Genomic DNA, 18,439 nt, shown 5'->3' on the forward strand with positions numbered 1-18,439 from the left:
GATTGTGGTTGAAAAGAGGAAAACATCTCTTAACTTTACAGGAATGACTTTATATATATAAAATCATTTTATATAGGCATCATATATATATGTGATAGGTAATATATATGTATATATAGGCATCAATGTCTTACTTAATAGGAGAAGTCTAGAAAGGAAGCCGGTGCTGATAGAAATCTCTGAAAACCGGGTGATCTTGCCAGAGGAAGTGGTAAAGACTTTATCACCTTTGTGATTTCCTCAGGGTGAAAGTGTGTCATTTTAGCTGATAAGCTAGATCCAGAATCATCCTGATTTTCAGGATGGGGGATGGGAAGCTCTAAGGGAACCGAAACCCACATGGGTAACGTGAGCTCTCCCCCAGCTCCTGTAGTGTGGGCAGTATTCCTTTAAGAAGGGTATGGCGTGGAAACATGTAATGATGTGGAAGCCTGAGATGAAAAATGGCATTAACATGTCTGCATTCCTCAGGGTAGTTAATTCTAGCCGCTGTAACACACCATCTTACATTTCAGTGGCTTACTATAACACATTTTCTTCTTACGGATGAGTTGGGTGGGTGGCTCCCCTGGACAGTTTTCCTCCCAGTGGCTTTTTTACCAGCTGAGCCACAAGGGAAGCCCTTCCCAGTGGCTTCTTAAAAGAATAACATCTCTTCCTGTGCTATGGGTCTGCTGTCCTTAATACCTAGTTTCAACTCGTCCTGCTATCAGCTAGCCAGTAGATGGAGCGGTCTCCTGGGCTACAGTCTTCACTGTTCTGAGGAATTAGAAAGGAAGATCAGAACAAATAAGATACTAGTGAAGGGGCAGGGGTTCCACGCAATCATGCACAAATTTTGGCAGAGGGTTGCTGCTAACCACGAGCAGCAAATGTCTCAATGATATTAGCACTTTTCTAGACAACAGAAGATGCAAAAAACTGGGCTCATAAAATCATCTGGAAATATCTAACTATGTGAGTCCTGTTTGCTAGTTTTTTCCAGAGCATGGAGAACCTCATTCCTGGTCTCCACCCTGGACCCTTTCAGGTGTGTGGAAGGTCAGGGGACTCCTGTGGTTAGGGGCTTCCTCCTTGTAGAGCCAGACGGTGAGTGACAGTTTTTGGTTGGCAACATCTACCATTCTTTCAGGGCTTCCCAGGTGGCTCAGTGGTAAAGAATCTGTCTGCCAGTATAGGAGATGCAGATTTGATCCCTGAGTCAGGAAGACCCTCTGGAGGAGGAAATGGCAACCCACTCGAGTGTTTTTGCCTGGAAAGTCCCACGGATAGAGAAGCCTGGTGTGCTACAGTCCATGGGGTCGCAAGGAGTTGGACATGACTGAGCAACTGAGCGTGCAACTGCCGTTCTTTCAGTGCCTGTGTGTGTTAGTCGAGTCCGACTCTTTGTGACCCCATGGACTATATAGCCTGCCAGGCTCCTCTGTCCATGGAATTTTCCAGGCAAGGATACAGGAGTGGGTTGCCATTTCCCCCTCCAGGGGATCTTCTTGACCCAGAGATTGAACCCAGGTCTTCTGCATTGCAGGTGGATGCTTTACTGACTGAACTACTAGGGAAGACCTTCTTCCAATGCCCAAGACACTTCACTTAGGTGTGAGGCATCGCCACAGCGAGTCCTTGCCAACTCTCTTTATAGCTTCCATCAACACTGTTCTGCTTCCACGTGCCATGCAAATCTCCATAAGCCTCAGGTCCTGTGAAGCTGTGTACAAAAGAACTGTTCAAAAAAGATCGTTATGACCCAGATAATCACGATGATGTGATCACTCACCTAGAGCCAGACATCCTGGAATGTGAAGTCAAGTGGGCCTTATAAAGCATCACTACAAACAAAGCTAGTGGAGGTGATGGAATTCCAGTTGAACTATTTCAAATCCTGAAAGATGATGCTATGAAAGTGCTGCACTCAACATGCCAGGAAATTTGGAAAACTCAGCAGTGACCACAGGACTGGAAAAGTCAGTTTTCATTCCAATCCCAAAGAAAAGCAATGCCAAAGAATACTCGAACTACCGCACAACTGATCTCACACACTAGCAAAGTAATGCTCAAAATTCTCCAAGCCAGGCTTCAGCAATACGTGAACCGTGAACTTCCAGATGTTCAAGCTGGTTTTAGAAAACGCAGAGGAACCAGAAATCAAATTGCCAACATCCGCTGGATCATCGAAAAAGCAAGCGAGTTCCAGAAAAACATCTATTTCTGCTTTATTGACTATGCCAAAGCCTTTGACTGTGTGGATCACAATAAACTGTGGAAAATTCTAAAAGAGACGGGAATATCAGACCATCTGACCTGTCTCTTGAGAAACCTGTATGCAGGTCAGGAAGCAACAGTTGAAACTGGACATGGAACAACAGACTGTTTCCAAATAGGAAAAGGAGTACGTCAAGGCTGTATACTGTCACCCTGCTTATTTAACTTATATGCAGAGTACATCATGAGAAACGCTGGGCTGGAGGAAGCACAAGCTAGAATCAAGATTGCCAGGAGAAATATCAATAACCTCAGATGTTCAAATGACACCACCCTTATGGCAGAAAGTGAAGAAGAACTAAAGAGCCTCTTGATGAAAGTGAAAGAGGAGAGTGAAAAAGTTGGCTTAAAGCTCAACATTCAGAAAACTAAGATCATGGCATCTGGTCCCATCACTTCATAGGAAATAGATGGGGAAACAGTGGAAACAGTGTCAAAAAAACTTTATTTTTTGGGGCTCCAAAACCACTGCAGATGGTGCTTGCAGCTATGAAATTAAAAGATGCTTACTCCTTGGAAGGAAAGTTATGACCAACCTAGACAGCATATTAAAAAGCAGAGACAGATATTACTTTGTCAGCAAAGGTTCGTCTGGTCAAGGCTATGGCTTTTCCAGTAGTCATGTATGGATGTGAGAGTTGGACTGTGAAGAAAGCTGAGTGCTGCAGAATTGATGGTTTTGAACTGTGGTGTTGGAGAAGACTCTTGAGAGTCCCTTGGACTGCAAGAAGATCCAACCAGTCCATCCTAAAGGAGATCGGTCCTGGGTGTTCATTGGAAGGACTGATGTTGAAGCTGAAACTCCAATACTTTGGCCACCTCATGCGAAGAGTTGACTCATTGGAAAAGACCCTAATGCTGGGTAGGATTGGGAGCAGGAGGAGAAGGGGACAACAGAGGATGAGATCGCTGGATGGCATCACCGACTCGATGGACATGGGTTTGGGTAGACTCCGGGAGTTGGTGATGGACAGAGAGGCCTGGGGTGCTGCAGTTCATGGGGTCGCAAAGAGTCGGACATGACTGAGCGACTGAACTGAACTGAACTGAACTGATAGTGGATAAGAATCCGCCTGCCAATGCAGGGGACTGTTCAATCCCTGGTCTGGGATGATCCCACATGCCTCGGAGCAACAGAGTCAGTGGGCCACAGCTACTGAAGCCTGCGTGCCTAGAGTCTGTGCTTTGCCACAAGAGAAGCCACAGCCATGAGAAGCCCATCTACCCCAGCAAAAGAGTGGTCCCCGCTCACCACGACTAGAGAAAGTCTGCACGCAGCAATGAAGACCCAGTGCAGCCAAAAATAAATAAATAAATAAATGTATTTTAAAATGGTGATTGAATTAATGGTGAGGTAGAAATAGCCATCTGGTAAGGATGGATGAACTGAAGATTGCTGAAAATGAGTAAGAGGGCCAGAACTGTGAGACAGAGGTAATAATGGAAATTATAAGAGAATGAACACTTGGAGAGAAGAGCAAAATTAGAATGATCCAGTCACCCTATTCATGTGTAAATGTGTGGGACTGATCACACACGTATACCTCCTGCTTATATCTTTTGTTTAATGAGGATTTTCTATTTAGTATGTATGTTGGTAATTCCATGTCTGAGCATTATTATTTCCAGAGTTCTCTCTATCTCAGAAAATTTAAAAATTCACCATTTATTGAATTGTTCATTAAGATTAGAGAATACATTTTTGAATCCCCCTTTGTTCTGTCTGTATATATTTACAATTTTTTCTAGGTCTTAAAGGTGCTTATAACTTTTGTGACTATGGTGACTCCTTTACAAAAAGGAGATTTTTAAACAGAATTCTGTGTATCAGAATGGGTATTAAGCAAGACACTCAGGTGTTGCAGGAATTACAAAAATGAGTATGCCACAGTCTCTGCTATGAGGAGATCAGGGTCCATGGGGAAGCAGAGGAGAAGAGGCCATAATATAAAGCTCAAATTCACTCATTTGGCTTTTATTCATCAGTTATGACCTAAAGGATGAGAAGAAAATTTGACTGATGAGACTTCATGCTTTCATTTTTTTAAATCGAGGTAAAATTCACATAACATAAAATTAACCACCAACCATTCTTAAATGTACAATTCAGTGGCATGCAGTACAGTTCTTCCTATTTTAAAAGAGCTCTGAAGGAAATAAAACTATCAATAGCAAAGACTCCAGAGAACTGAAGTACCCCAGTCGTCAAATTCTCAACATCACATGGTACTCAAATTCTTTCTGTTCTAAGGCTGCCCAGTTTCTGCTTGGTTTGCTAACAATGCTGAGCAAACAAGCCATCTATACACCAGGTGACCCATATTTCTTGAGTAGAACGTGCATTCTGTGCTAGTATCACATTTGGAGTTCTCCCAGCTGAGTATTTTCTTCAGGGTCTCCTATGATTGTAAATTCCTTGTGGGCCGGTAACCTAAGTAGGTTGCTCATCACTGTATCCCTAGAGAAGAACCCAGCACATAGATTATTTTAAAAGCATTTGTGAATTGATTGATTATTTACTGCCGAGATTTTTATGTTCAATTATTCCCTATCTATTGCCTCATAGTCAGTATTAACTGGAGCACGCAGTAAAGGTTTGGGATTGCGATTGTCCCAGAGCCCAAGGTCAAATCCTGGCCATTTTGAGCACCGAAGAAGGCAACTGTTACTGAGTCTCACAGAAGGTGGCGCTATTGCGCCTTATCGTGACTGCATTTTCACCTGGACAGGCAGGTCTTCTATACCTGACTGTCTAGCAATCGCTCGAGAAGGAAATGAATAAGTTGATCAGCAATAAGTCCAGCTTTTACAATTTCGGCAGAGGTTTCCTGCTGGTTCAGGTGTGGTGAGGCCCGGAAACCTCAGTGCCCGCAGACTTTTCCTTTTGTGGGGAGCCCGCCCAAACTCCATCCTTTGCCCGCGGCCCCGCCCCACGGTAGGAAGGAGGGACTGAAAAGCATTTCCTTGAGGCCGGCACAACTTGCCCTACCCAAAACGAGTGTTTTTGTTTTTTTTTCTTTCCCTTCCCCCTGGCTGAGCCAGTTTCATCTGAAATTCAGAGAGACCGGAGGAGGGACCGGAGGAGGGACAAGGTAGTGGAAACGGTTTGGGGGTATGAAGGGTGAGAGGAGGATGGTAGTGATGCGGTCAGGGGTGGACTTCGCTGTTTTGGGAAGAAAAAGAGGGAGGCGGCCGAAAGGGGGATGGCTGTGGGTGGCTGTTTGTATTTTATGTGAACAAACAGCAATCACCAGGTGAATGAATCTGTATTTCTTCGGAACAGGCATCTCGCGGGTTTTGGCTTCTGTCTTTTTTTGAGACAGAATTTTGGCAATTTTCAGCAATTTGGGCAAGGAGAGAGGCAGCCAGAAAGCGAACGGAGGAGGGGTCTCTGTGTATTCCTGGAGAGGAGGGCCATCGCTAGAGGGGAGATAGAAAGAAACAGTCAAGTACAGGAATTACTTGTCACAGGACAGTAAGGTCGTTCAGCCTGCCTTTGGGCTCAGCTCAGCTCCTCATCTGCTAAGCATAATTAAGAATGGTAATTATCTCTTGGAGTTGTTGTGATATTTAAATGAGATAATATCTGTAATCACGCTTAAAAATTGTATAGTGTGATATGCTATTCTTTGTTTACGGGAATTTCGCTTTTCTTCTTAACTTGTTTTCTCTTTTTCTTTGCATTGAAGTGTAGTTGATTTAAAATACTATATTAGTATCAGATGTGCAGCACAGTGATTGATTTTTTATAGTATTTTTATAGGTTTCATTCACTCCATTAAAAGTGATTACAAAATAATGGCTATAATTCCCTGTGCCATACAATATGCTTATTTATTTTATCCTGAGTAGTTGTTTGTGTCTCTTAATCCTCTACTCCTGTCTTGCCCTTTCTCCCTTCTCTTTTCCCACTGGTAACTACTAGTTTGTTTTCATATCTGTGGGTCTGTTTTGTTTTACTATATACATTCGTTTGTTTTATTTTTTATATTCCACAAGTAAGAGTGAATACAGTATTTGTCTTTGTCTGACTTATTTCACTATGCATAATATTTTCTAGGTTCATCTATGTTGCTGCAAATGGCAGAATTTCATTCTTTTTTATGGCTGAGTAATGCTGAGTAAAATTACTCAGCTATATGTATATGTGTGTGTGTGTATATATATATATATATTTATTTATACCATGTCTTTTTTATCCACTTATATGTTGATTGCTGCTTGGGTTGCTCCTATTGCAGTATACTTTGTATATTGTACATAATGTTGCCTTGAACATTGGGGTACGTGAATCTTTTTGAATTAGTGTTTTTGTGTTTCCAGATAGACACCCAGGAGTGCAATTGCTGGGTAATATGGTGGTTCTAGGGCTTGCCAGATCGCTCAATGGTAAAGAATCCACCTGCAAATGGAGAGGTGGGTTTGATCCCTGGATTGGGAAGATCCCCTGGAGAAAGAAATGGAAATCCACTCCAGTATTCTTGCCTGGGAAATCCCATAAACAGAGGAGCCTGGCGGGCTGCAGTCCATGGGGTCACAAAATAGTCAGACATGACTCAGTGACTAAACCACAAGAGGGTCATTCTATGTTGTTTTTTGAGGAACATCATATTGTTTCCATAGCAGCTACACCAATTTTTGTTTCCACCAAGAGTGTACACGAGTTCCCTTTTTTCTGCATTCTTTCCAACAGTTGTTATTTACAACCATTCTGACAGGTGTGAGGTGCCAGTGATTTTGATTTGCCATTTTCCTGCTGATTAGTGTTGTTGGGCCTCTTTTCATGTGCCTCTTAGCAATCTGTATGTCTTTGGAAAAATGTCTATTTAGGTCTTCTGACCATTTTTTGATTGGGTTATTTTTTAATATTGAATTTTGTGAAAACTGTTTGTATATTTTGGATATTAAGCCTTTGTTAGTTGTATCATTTTTAGACATTTTCTTCCATTCCATATGTTGTCTTTTTGTTTTTTGGTGCTTCCTTTGCTGTGCAAAAGCCTCTAAGTTCAATTAGGTTCCATTTGGTTTTTTTGCTTTTATTTCTTTATTTCTTTTTTTATTTTATTTATTTTTATTTTTGCTTTTATTTCTTTTGTCTTAGGAGAATGATCCAAGATAATATCATTATAATTTGTGTCAAAGAGTGTTCTAACTATGTTCTCTTTTAGAAATTTTATGATTTCAGGTCTTACATTTTGGTCTTTAAACCATTTTGAATTTATTCTTGTGTAAAGAAATGTTCTGATCTCACTGCTTTATGTTTGTTGTTGTTATTCGGTGTCTGATTCTTTGTGACCCCTATGGACTGCAGCAGGCCAGGCCTCCTTGTCCCTCACTATCTCCCAAAGTTTGCCCAAGTTCATGTCCACTGAGTCAACGATACCATAGTATTTTGATTACTATGGATTTGTTGTCTAGTCTAAAGTCAGGAAGGGTGATTTCTCCAGGTCTGTTCTTCTTTCTCAAGATTGGTTATTTGGGTTCTTTTGTGTTTCTATAACAATTTCTTAACTGTTTGTTCTACTTCCATGAAGAATGGTTTGATGGCATCACCGATCAGTGGACATGAACCTGGACAAACTCCAGGAGATGGTGAGGGACAAGGAGTCCTGGTGTGCTACAGTCCATGGGGTCATAAAGAGCTGGACATGACTTGGTGAACAACAACTGTAAAAAATGCCATTCACATTTTGGCAGAGATTGCATTGAATCTGTAAATCACCTTGGTTAGTATGGTAATTTTAACAATGTAAATTCTTCCAATTCAGGAACATGATATAGCTTTTCACCTGTTTGTGTCATCTTCAGTTTCTTTCATCAGCATCTTATAGTTTTTGGAGTACATTTCTTTTGTCTCCTTAGGTTTATTCCTAAGTGTTTTATTCTTTTTGAAGTGATTATAAATGAGTTTTGATCTCCTTTCCTCTCTCTTCTCCCTCTGGAAGCCCTTTAATGCAAATATTGGTGCACTTAATCTTATCAAGAGATCACTTAGGTTGATTTTATTTTTTAAAATTTGCTTCTCTTTTTGCTTTTATGATTGGGTGATTTCCATTATTCTATCTTACAGATCACTTATGCATTCTTCCCTACCACTTAATCTGCTATTTATTCTTTCTAGTGTGCTTTTTATTTGTTATTGAATTCTCCATTTTTTAGAGTTTTTAAAAATATTTTCTAGTTAAAATTTTCACTGTGTTCATTTATTCTCTTCCCTAATTTAGTTAACATTCTTATTACTAATGCTTTGAATTCTTTCTCTGGTAATTGTTTATTTGCTTTTTTTTTTTTTAGGATATTTTTCTTGCTGCTTCAGTTGAGAGCAGTTCCTCTGCCTTTTTTTTTTTTTTGGTTTAACTTTCTCTGATCTAAATTCAGGTGAAACAGTTACCTCTTACAGTCTTAAAGGGGTATTCTTGTGTGGGAGCATCTCTGTGTAGACTATGTGTGCCCCGTGCCTTTGGTGGGAGAGCTGGATTCAATGTGGATGCAATCACATCTTTCCTCAGGGTGTGCTGGAGGCTGCCATCTTGATAGGAGGTCAGGCTGGACATGGAGGGGCTAGAGCTCGAGCTGGTGTGAGGGGGGACGTCCCCTCTTCCCAGTGGCCATCACTGCTCTATTGTGGATAAGGGCTGATTCCAAGTTGCTGAAGCAGAAGCCCTGAGGGCTGGGCCAAGCTGGCTCTGTTACCGCTCAGGCTTTTCTCTGGTTGCAGCGAGCAGGGCTAGTCTTTGTTGTGGTGCTTGGGCTTCTCATTGCGGTGCTTCTCTCATTGCGGAGCAAGGGCTCTAGGGAGCATGGGCTTCAGTAGTTGCGGCACGTGAGCTCAGTCGCTGGGGCTCCTGGGTTCTAGTCACAGGCTCCGTAGAGGTGGCTTAGTTACTCCACAACATGTGGTATCTTCCTGGACCAGGGATTGAACCTGTGTCTCTTGCATTGGCAGGCGGATTCTTTACCGCTGAGCCACTAGGGATGCCCCTCTGTTTCCTCTAAGTGTGTGTTTTCCCTTTTCTTTTTTCCGGGATCCTTGTCCTACAGGGAGTAGTGCTGAAGCAAGGGGATCCACGGAGTCTGTCCACTCATTCCAGTCACAGACAGAGATCCGAATTGTCTCTGATGTGCTGCCTGTGCCGATGCCCGCAGTCGTTTCCCTTACTCTGCTCAGATGTAGCTTTGGGTTCAAGTCCCTTTGTCCCTCAGGGCTGATCACTGCCCCTCTCTGTTGTGGAGCGTCACCTCAGGGCAGGCAGGGCTCACAGGGACCTGAGGTATTTACTGGGGAGTGAGCTGGGGTGGGGGCTTCCCTGGTGGCTCAGTGGTAAAGAATCCGCCTGCAGTGCAGAAGCCTCAGTTTCGATCCCTGAGTTGGGAAGATCTGCAGGAGGAAGGCATAGCAACCCACTCCAGTATTCTTGCCTGGAGAACCCCATGGACAGAGGAACCTGGCGGGCTCAGTCCCTGGGGTCACGTAGAGTCGGACACGACTGAAATGACTTGGTGGGCAGGCAGGAGCTGTGGTGGGCTGGCCACCTCAAAGATCTGGGCTGCTTCTGAGGTACTGTTGAATAAGCTCTGACAATGGCTCCTGCTGCCTCACCCAGGCTCTGCCCCACCCAGGTCACCTCTGCGTTTCCCACAGCTGAACTTTCTTCCTGGTCATGGCCACCCAGATCTAGTGTTACGCTGTGACCCAGGGTAAATGGTGGCTGGCTCGTTCTCTCTGTTTCAGCTGGGGCGTGTGCCCAGGCTCTCTCAGGGAAATTGGGGCCACTGCACCTCCACTCCGGGTATGGGGGCCGGCCAGCGCATGTACGCTCCTCATGAGTAAGCTCAGGTTCCCCACAGCCCTCCTGTTAGTCCTGGTGGTCTTCCCACCTGCCAAGGGGACTCATCTCCCTCACAGAGGACCCCAGGACTGGGGTGCCCAATATGTGGCTTGAACTGCCCACTCCCCAGCGTGGCTCTCAACCCGTGTGATCTTCCTTTTCCTCCCAGTCCTGACCTGATCACTTTTCTTCTCTTCTTACTGGATTAAGTGTGCATCTTTCTTACAGCCTTGGTTGTGCAGAAACTTGGTTTCTGTCAGTCTCTAGTTTTCAGTGAGAATTGTTCCATGTGTAGACGAATCTTAGACGTGTTCATGGGGGGAGGTGTTCTCCACCTCCTCCTACTCCACCATCTTGATGCCACCTCTGTCTTCCCTTTTTCTTTTTTTTTTTAATTTTTAAAAATGTGGACCATATGTTTAAGTCTTTATTGAATTTGTTATAATATTGCTTCTGCTTTATGTTTTGACTTTTTGGCCTCGAGGCATGTGGAATCTTAGTTCCCTGACCAGGGATTGAACACACACCCAATGCATTGGAAGGTGGACTCTTAACCACTGGACCACCAAGGAAGTTCCTCTTTTTCTGAATTTGTTGTTCCTTTTCATCAGTCCCTCAACCTCATTCCCATTTTGTCTCCTTTCTTACCCTTTTATTTCTGTGATTGTGGACTCCTGTTATGAATCCTCTCCTCATCTGAGCTATTCACACATTTGAGACCAAGCTTTCTTCCCACTAGTTACTGACAGCTATTGGCAGTTGTGGTGATAAAGGCATTAAGCTACTGTAATGTGTAACACACCCACACTGAAATTCACCTGGAAAAAGCCCTGTTTCCAAGTGTTAGGGATACAGCTAGAAGGAAAATAGCCAAAGTCCCCATATTCTTGTTCTCGTGAAGACTTTCATGCTTCTCTTCTTGCTCCCCACCAGGCTACTGCTCTGTGTCTGCTTCTGGGCTGTGCTAATAAAAGGGCGTGGGCTTCTCTGGTGGCTCAGTGGTAAAGAATCTGCCTGCAATGCAGGAGCCACAGGAAATGTGGGTTTGATCCCTGGGTCAGGAATATCCCTGGAGGAGGGCATGGCAACCCACTCCAGTATTCTTGCCTGGAGAATCCCCCTGGACAGAAGAGCCTGGCAGGCTACATAGGGTCGAAAAGAGTCATACATGACTAAAGCGACTTAGCATGCACACACACATGCAATAAAAGGGCATAAAGAAGCTGAGTATGCCATCAAGGAAATTACTATCTGGTTGGAAAGAAACTGGTGACTGTAGGCAAACTGATTAAGCACTGAATAAGTAGGTGAGGTATTCAGTCTTTATATTAGCCTATCATCTGCAGAAAATAAAAGTAGAAGGGAATAAGTGTACACAATGGAGAAGGAGATATTACACAGATACCTGTGTAGCGTGGAAAGAGTCTTGTGTAGAATGGAAGAAGTCCAAGGACCTGAAATCTGTTTTAAGCACTCTTTTTGTTAGCCAAGAACAAGGTACTTACGACAGTGTGCTTTATTATTTTATTGTTATTATCATCTTTCTGTTTTAGAAAATGAAGGGTTGAGATAGACTGGCAAATCTTGGGAGATTCTTCGATTAAAAAACTGAGTCTTTTATTTTTGAATTTCTTGTAAGTTCTCTGAGTTTCCTAACTAGAATGATCATGAGAAGAATAGGTTAGAATTTAGCTGTGGAGACTGTCAGCTCTGGATAAGGAAAAGGAAGTGGAGATGAAGTGAAGAGGTTCCTATGCATGCCTTGACTTCAGCTCAATTTCCTAAAGTTACTCTTACGCTCCTAAGCTCAGGGGGTCTTCTCCACAACTTTCCCCTGGCTACAACTCCAGGTGAACTGGGCAATGTATGCTCCAGCTATACTATGCTGTGAAAGTCACTTCTAAAGAGTGAGATTCCAGGGAACGAGAGTTTCCTTGATGCTCATGCTTTATTTAACTCTCGTCAGTCTAAGTTCTATTTTAAGCATTAGGTATGCCCCTGCCACACCCAATCTGCACTTAATTTGTTTTCTAATTTATAATAATAACCCTTTTTGGCATTGAGGTAGCCAGTTGCCAACACAGCTAATTCTTTTTCTTTTTAATTGAAGTATAATTGACCTACAACACTATGTTAGTTCCAGGTGGACAAAATAGTAATTTAATAATTCTATGCATTTCAAAATGATCAATACAATAAGTCTAGTTATCACACAAAGTTATTATAATATTATTGACTATATTCCCCATGCTATATATTTCATCCACATGACTCTTTTATAGCTGGAAGTTTCAACTATTTCACCCATCACCTCACCCTCTTCCCCTTTGGCCACTACCTGTTTTTGTCTGTATCTGTGAGTCTGTTTCTGTTTTGCTAGGTTTAGTCATTTGCTTTCTTTTTTAGATTTCACATATAAGTGAAAACATATGGTGTTTGTCATTCTCTGTATGATTTATTTCACTTACCACGATACCTTCTATATCCATTAATGTTGCCATAAATGCTAAGATTTCATTTTTTCATGACAGAGTAATATTCCATTCTCTATATCTGTCTGTGTATCTATCTCACATATTCTTTATCCATCCACCTATTTAGGCCTTCCCTGATAGCTCAGTTGGTAAAGAATCTGCCTGCAATGCAGGAGACCCTAGTTCGATTCCTGGATCGGAAAGATCCACCACTGGAGAAGGGATAGGCTACCCACTCCAATATTCTTGGGCTTTCCTTGTAGCTCAGCTGATAAAGAATCTACCTGCAATGCGGGAGACCTGGGTTCAATCACTGGGTTGGGAAGATCCACTGGAGAAGCGAAAGGCTACCCACTCCAGTATTCTGGCCTAGAAAAATCCATGAACTGTATAGTTCATGGAATCGCAAAGGGTCAGACATGACTGAACAACTTTCACTTCCATACATTATTTATGGACACTTAGGCTATTATGAACAATGTTGTAATTAATATGGGGTGTGTATATCGTTTTGAATTAGTATTCTTTTTCTTCAGAAAAATACCCTGGAGGGGAATTGCTGGATCATATGGTAATTCTATTTTTATTTTTTGAGGAAACTCCATACTATTCTGCATAGTATTTGTACCAGTTTACATTCCCATCAACCATGTAGAAGGGTTTCCTTTTTTGCACACTCCCTCCTTATTGATTCTCTGCCTAGATGATCTGTCCATTGGTGTAAGCAAGATGTTAAAGTTCTCCTATTATTGTTGATGATCATTACCCTAAACTGTTGGGTATATTGGAGAAGGCAATGGCACCCCACTCCAGTACTCTTGCCTGGAAAATCCCATGGATGGAGGAGCCTGGTAGGCTGCAGTCCATGGGGTCGCTAAGAGTCGGACATGGCTGAGCGACTTCACTCTCACTTTTCACTTTCATGCACTGGAGAAGGAAATGGCAACCCACTCCAGTGTTCTTGCCTGGAGAATCCCAGGGACGGCGGAGCCTGCTGGGCTGCCATCTATGGGGTCGCACAGAGTCGGACACGACTGAGGTGACTTAGCAGTAGCAGCAGTTGGGTATATATTGCTTATCTCCGTTTAGTTTTGTTCTTCTTCTGGTGTTTTGTTTCTTTATTTGGAGTGTATTCCTCTGTAACCTCATATTGTCTAATTCTCTGTGTTTATTTATATAAACTAACACAGCATTTGTGTTGCTTAGTCATGTCCAACTCTTTGTGACTCATGGACTGTAGGCTGCCAGGCTCCTCTGTCCATGGAATTCTCCAGGCAAGAATATTGCAGTGGGTAGCCATTCTCTTCTCCAGGGGATCTTCGCAACCCAGGAATTGAACCTGGGTCTTCTGCATTGCAGGCTGATTCTTTACCATCTGAGCCACCAGGGAAGCTATGAAAGTGAAGTAGAAGTCACTCAGTTGTGTCCTACTCTTTGCAACCCCATGGACTATACAGTCCATGGAATTGTCCAGGCCAGAATATGGAATAGGTAGCCTTTCCCTTCTCCAGGGGATCTTCCCAACCCAGGGACTGAACTCAGGTCTCCCACATTACAGGCAGATTCTTTACCAGCTGAGACACCAGGGAAGCCCAAGAATACTGAAGCGGGTAGCTTATCCCTTCTCCAGAGGATCTTCCCGACCCAGAAATTGATCCGGGATCCCCTGCCTTGCACCTGAATGATGAAAAATATTTGCCAAAGATGATAGTTTGGAGTTTAGAGAAGATGACCCTAAGCAGTTTTTTTTGACAGTAATCAGTTTTCAAGACCCATTGTAGACCAAACTACCCCGAGTTTGTGTCCTTAGGATCAGCTTCTCCAAAGGCGCTTTTAAGTCAGATGGGGTCGGCTTAGCCCAGACAGAGCAAGTGTCCACTGCCCCTTGCTTAAGTGCTGTGTGATGCCCCACCAGCCAGAGCACAAAGTCAGTGCTGCCTCAGACTAGTTAGAGGCTACAGCAGCAGGGAAGGGCTTGTTTATCTGAATAGAAGTGACAGGCTTGGCTTGTGGTTCAAGGAAGGGGGCGGGGAGCTAAGGGAATGCTGAACATCTGTGTTGACTGCCTCGCTTTCCATCAGATTTATAAGCAAACACCACAGATCCAATCAGTCTGGTTTAAAGCTGCTTTGCTACCTCCTGGTCTTTCCCCATGGGTCCCAATCCCTGACCCCTTTAGTGTTCTTTGGGGCTGACCTCTTAGTATGAATCAAAATGAGTTTTGGTGGAGGAATAAATAAGCAGAATATTCGCTGGAACATTCTCCGAGCCCTGCAGTGCCAGCAACGAAAATACAATTGGAATGTAAAGTCTCCTCAACCTCAGAAATGTATGCGGGAGATTTCCTGAGGTTAATTCAGACACATATACAACCCAAAGGCTTGACAGGCAGAAGAAACTATGAAACTGTAGGCACATGATGAATTCTAAGAACTACAATCATCTTCCTTATCCTCATCTGTACAAAACTGGATAAAAAGAGATCCAATACCCAGTCAGCCTTTTGAAGGGTGGAAAATTATAATGAAAGAGGACCAGATGGACATGCAGGGTACGCAAGGCTAGTCTTAGCTCAAGTGCTAGTTAGCTGTTGGAAAAAATCTGAACCCTGTGCCTATTTGCTCACCAGCTGGTCACAGAGGCGAGGCTTTTTTTTATTGCTTTCAAAAGGCTCTTCTGATTGTACATGTTTAGAATTCATTTGTGGAATTCATGTTGCCTCTCATAGTGTTCTTGTCAAGCAGAATAAGAAATGGAAGGCAGAGTTGCTCTGTTTAGAGTTTCTTTAGCTGGGAGGTGTGTCTGAAGTGGCCCAGGAGGCACAATGCTGGTTTCTTCAATTACAGTGTGGAAAGAGAATGACTTTTGGACACCAAGAGTTGAACTTGGTGTGTTTGCATCCCTTCTTTTATTTTCATTAATTAATTTTTATTGCAGTAGAGTTGCTTTACAGGTTTGTGTTAGCCTCTACTGCATAGCAAGATGAATCAGCCATATGTAAACATATATTCCTTCTTGAGGCCCAAATAGCTCCCTTAACACTAAATGACCTCAAAGTCTCACCCTGTTTTTCTTGTCCTCACTCATGTTCATTAAGAGTAATAATTGATTCATGATCAGAAAGAGTCCCACATCCGATTAGATCTCTGATTTATTTTCCGACCCTACATGAGTCACTTTTGCACTTAGACCTTATTTTCCACATACACTGTGAAGTTGTTAAAATGGTCATGGGTTATTCTGAAGTGGCTTTCTTTCATAAAACTGAAGATAACTTTGAAGAACACTTCAAGTTTTCAGGATTGGAAAAAAATGCAGGTAAATGAAATGTGATTTTATCATCATCTGTAAAGCACCTCCTCTTCATCACCACTACCTTGATCTTTCCACATCTGCTCATCTTGGGCTGCTATTTTTTTCTTTTTTTGAAAAAATTCTTTTGAATTGGAGGATCATTACAATGTTGTGTTGGTTTCTGCCGTACAACAACGTGAATCGACCATAAGTACACATATATCCCCTCATTCTTGAACCCCTTCCCACCCCTTTGGGTTGCTATTAAAATTATTTTTAATTGACTGAGTTGACGTGGGCTGGGAAATAGAGGCAAGCCGTTTTAAAGGTATGAGCTTAGATTATCTACAAACAGATGAGCAATAAAGCTTTGATAGTATCAGCAGGCCACAGGTTGTGGGTTTATATATATTCAGATAGTGTGTGAGATAAGTCCTTCAGACAAAGTTCACTGAACCCTGGGACAGGACTCTGTGCTGGTTGAAAGTCCTTGTATCTTCATACCTGAGTTGTGTGGTTTCATAGTGATAGTAGGTGCTGCACCTTTGCGATTTTTATTTCAACATTAACTAAACAAATTTTAGGTGTCTGAGGAGCAGTGATTTCTGTAGGTAAGGTATATAAAAACATTTATTTTGATAGGAATCAATTTATTTAAAGATTTGTTGATGTGGACCATTTTTAAAGTCTTTATTAAATTTGTTACAGCATTGCTTCTGTTTTATGTTTTGGGTTTTTTTTGGCTCCAAGGCATGTGGGATCTTAGCTCTCCAACCAGGGATCAAACCCATACGCCCTGCATTGGAAGCTGAAGTCTTAACCACTGAGCTGCCAGGGAAGTCCCTGTTGATAGGAATTTAGAGCAGTGATTCTTTGGATACCCTCTCTAGTCCCACCAATTCATGGCAACCTGAGAAATTTATACCAACTCAGGCCTGTCAAAGAAAAGAAACTGGGTTCTAACCCTGAGAACCACAGAAAGCGGTGCTCTACAGTCTGCATAATTATCCAGATATGAGAAAGATCAGTAGTGGGCTGCTATTATCTTATATATGGCATGTCTGGTCAGCCTCTAGGAGGCATGTATTGTCCAACCTCTTCTAGAACTGATTTTCTCAGAGACAGAACATTCAGTGGTATCTCCAAGTCATACACAGATTCTGATTAACTTCTTGAGGCCACGGAACTGTAAGTACTATTGACAGCAAATGAAACTTCTACGCTGAAAACTACAAAATATTGAAGGGAATGAAGCAAGAGCTGAGTAAATGGAAAGACATCCAATAAGAAGTAGGAAGACTTAATATTGTGAAGACAACAGTCCTTCCAAGTTGATGGATATAGTCAATGTAGTCTCTGCCAATGTTCCAGACAGTTTTTTTCCCCAGAAATGATCAAATTGATTCTAAAATTTATATAAGAAGGAACACAAAACAATCTTCAAAAAGAGAACAAAGTTATAGGACTCACACTTAATCATTTTAATTTCTTTCTTTTTTTGTTTTTTGGCCATGCCGTGTGGCTTGTAGGATCTTAGTTCCCTGACCAGGGATTGAACCTCAGCCCTTGGCAGTGAAAGCACTGAGTCCTAACTGCTGAACTTCCAGGGAAGTCCCCAGAATTAATTATTTTAAAACGTACTACAAAGCTGCAGTGATTAAGACCATGTGCTATAGACATAAGGAGAATCTGGACTTCAGACCCTGGGATCCCTGTTTTCAGGCCTCCAGCCTCAGGTTGAATTATAGTCCCAGATTTCCTGACTTTCCAACTTGCAGATGGCAGATTGTGGGGCTTCTCAGCTCCATAGCCTTGTGAGCCAATTCCTATAATAAATTTCCTCATTCATATATCTATATCTCTCTCTATATATATCCTATTGGTTGTTTCTCCAGAGAACCCTCATTAATACAATGGATGAAACTTGGAAACTTGCTAAAGCCAAACACAGAAGGTCACAGATTACATGATTCAATTTATATGAGATATCCAAAATAGGCAAATCCATAAAGATGAGAGCTAGATTAGTGATTGCTCAGGAGCTTGGGGTGGGGAGGTTGGCACTGGGGAGTGGCTGCTCTTGGTACAGGTTTTTATTTATTTACTTATTTTTGGCTGCACTGGGTCTTCATAGTTGCACAGGCTTTTCTCTAGTTGTGGCAATCAGGGGGCTACTCTTCATTGCGGTGCACGGGCTTCTCACTGCGGTGACTTCTCTTGTGGAGCACCGGCTCTAGGATGCTCCAGCTTCACTAGCTACAGCACGTGGGCTCAGTAGTTGTGGCTCCCGGGATCTACAGCACAGGCTCAATAGTTGGGGCGCATGGGCTTAGTTGTTCCTCGGCACGTGGTATCTTCCCGGATCAGGGGTCAAACTGGTGTCTCCTGCACTGGCAGGCAGATTCTTTACCACTGTGCCACCAGGGAAGCCCCTTGAACAGGGTTTTTTCTAAGGGATGTGATGAAAATAGTCTAAAACTAGACAACAGTGATGGTGTACAACTTTGTGAATATACTAAAACCCACTTAAATGGTACACATTAAAAGCGTGCATTTTATGCTTTGTAAACTTTATTTCCCAAA

At 42.6% G+C, this 18,439-nt stretch overlaps 1 protein-coding gene across 3 annotated transcripts in view; it reads left to right on the forward strand.

The window, feature by feature from the left end:
- Positions 1 to 5,196: 5,196 nt before the first annotated feature.
- The window catches only part of STYK1 (serine/threonine/tyrosine kinase 1), a 50,402-nt gene continuing 37,159 nt past the window's right edge, over positions 5,197 to 18,439 (forward strand). For 2 of the 3 annotated variants that reach the window (XM_081589352.1, XM_081589353.1), the window contains exon 1: positions 5,197 to 5,351. The gene's annotated coding sequence lies outside the window, so the exon portion shown is untranslated. The remainder of the gene's footprint in view (positions 5,352 to 18,439) is intronic. The other variant, XM_081589354.1, reaches the window with a different exon arrangement.

Source organism: Giraffa tippelskirchi, chromosome 4 (assembly GCF_054371585.1).
Source record: "Giraffa tippelskirchi isolate mGirTip1 chromosome 4, T2T-mGirTip1v1.2.pri, whole genome shotgun sequence".
NCBI lineage: Eukaryota > Metazoa > Chordata > Mammalia > Artiodactyla > Giraffidae > Giraffa > Giraffa tippelskirchi.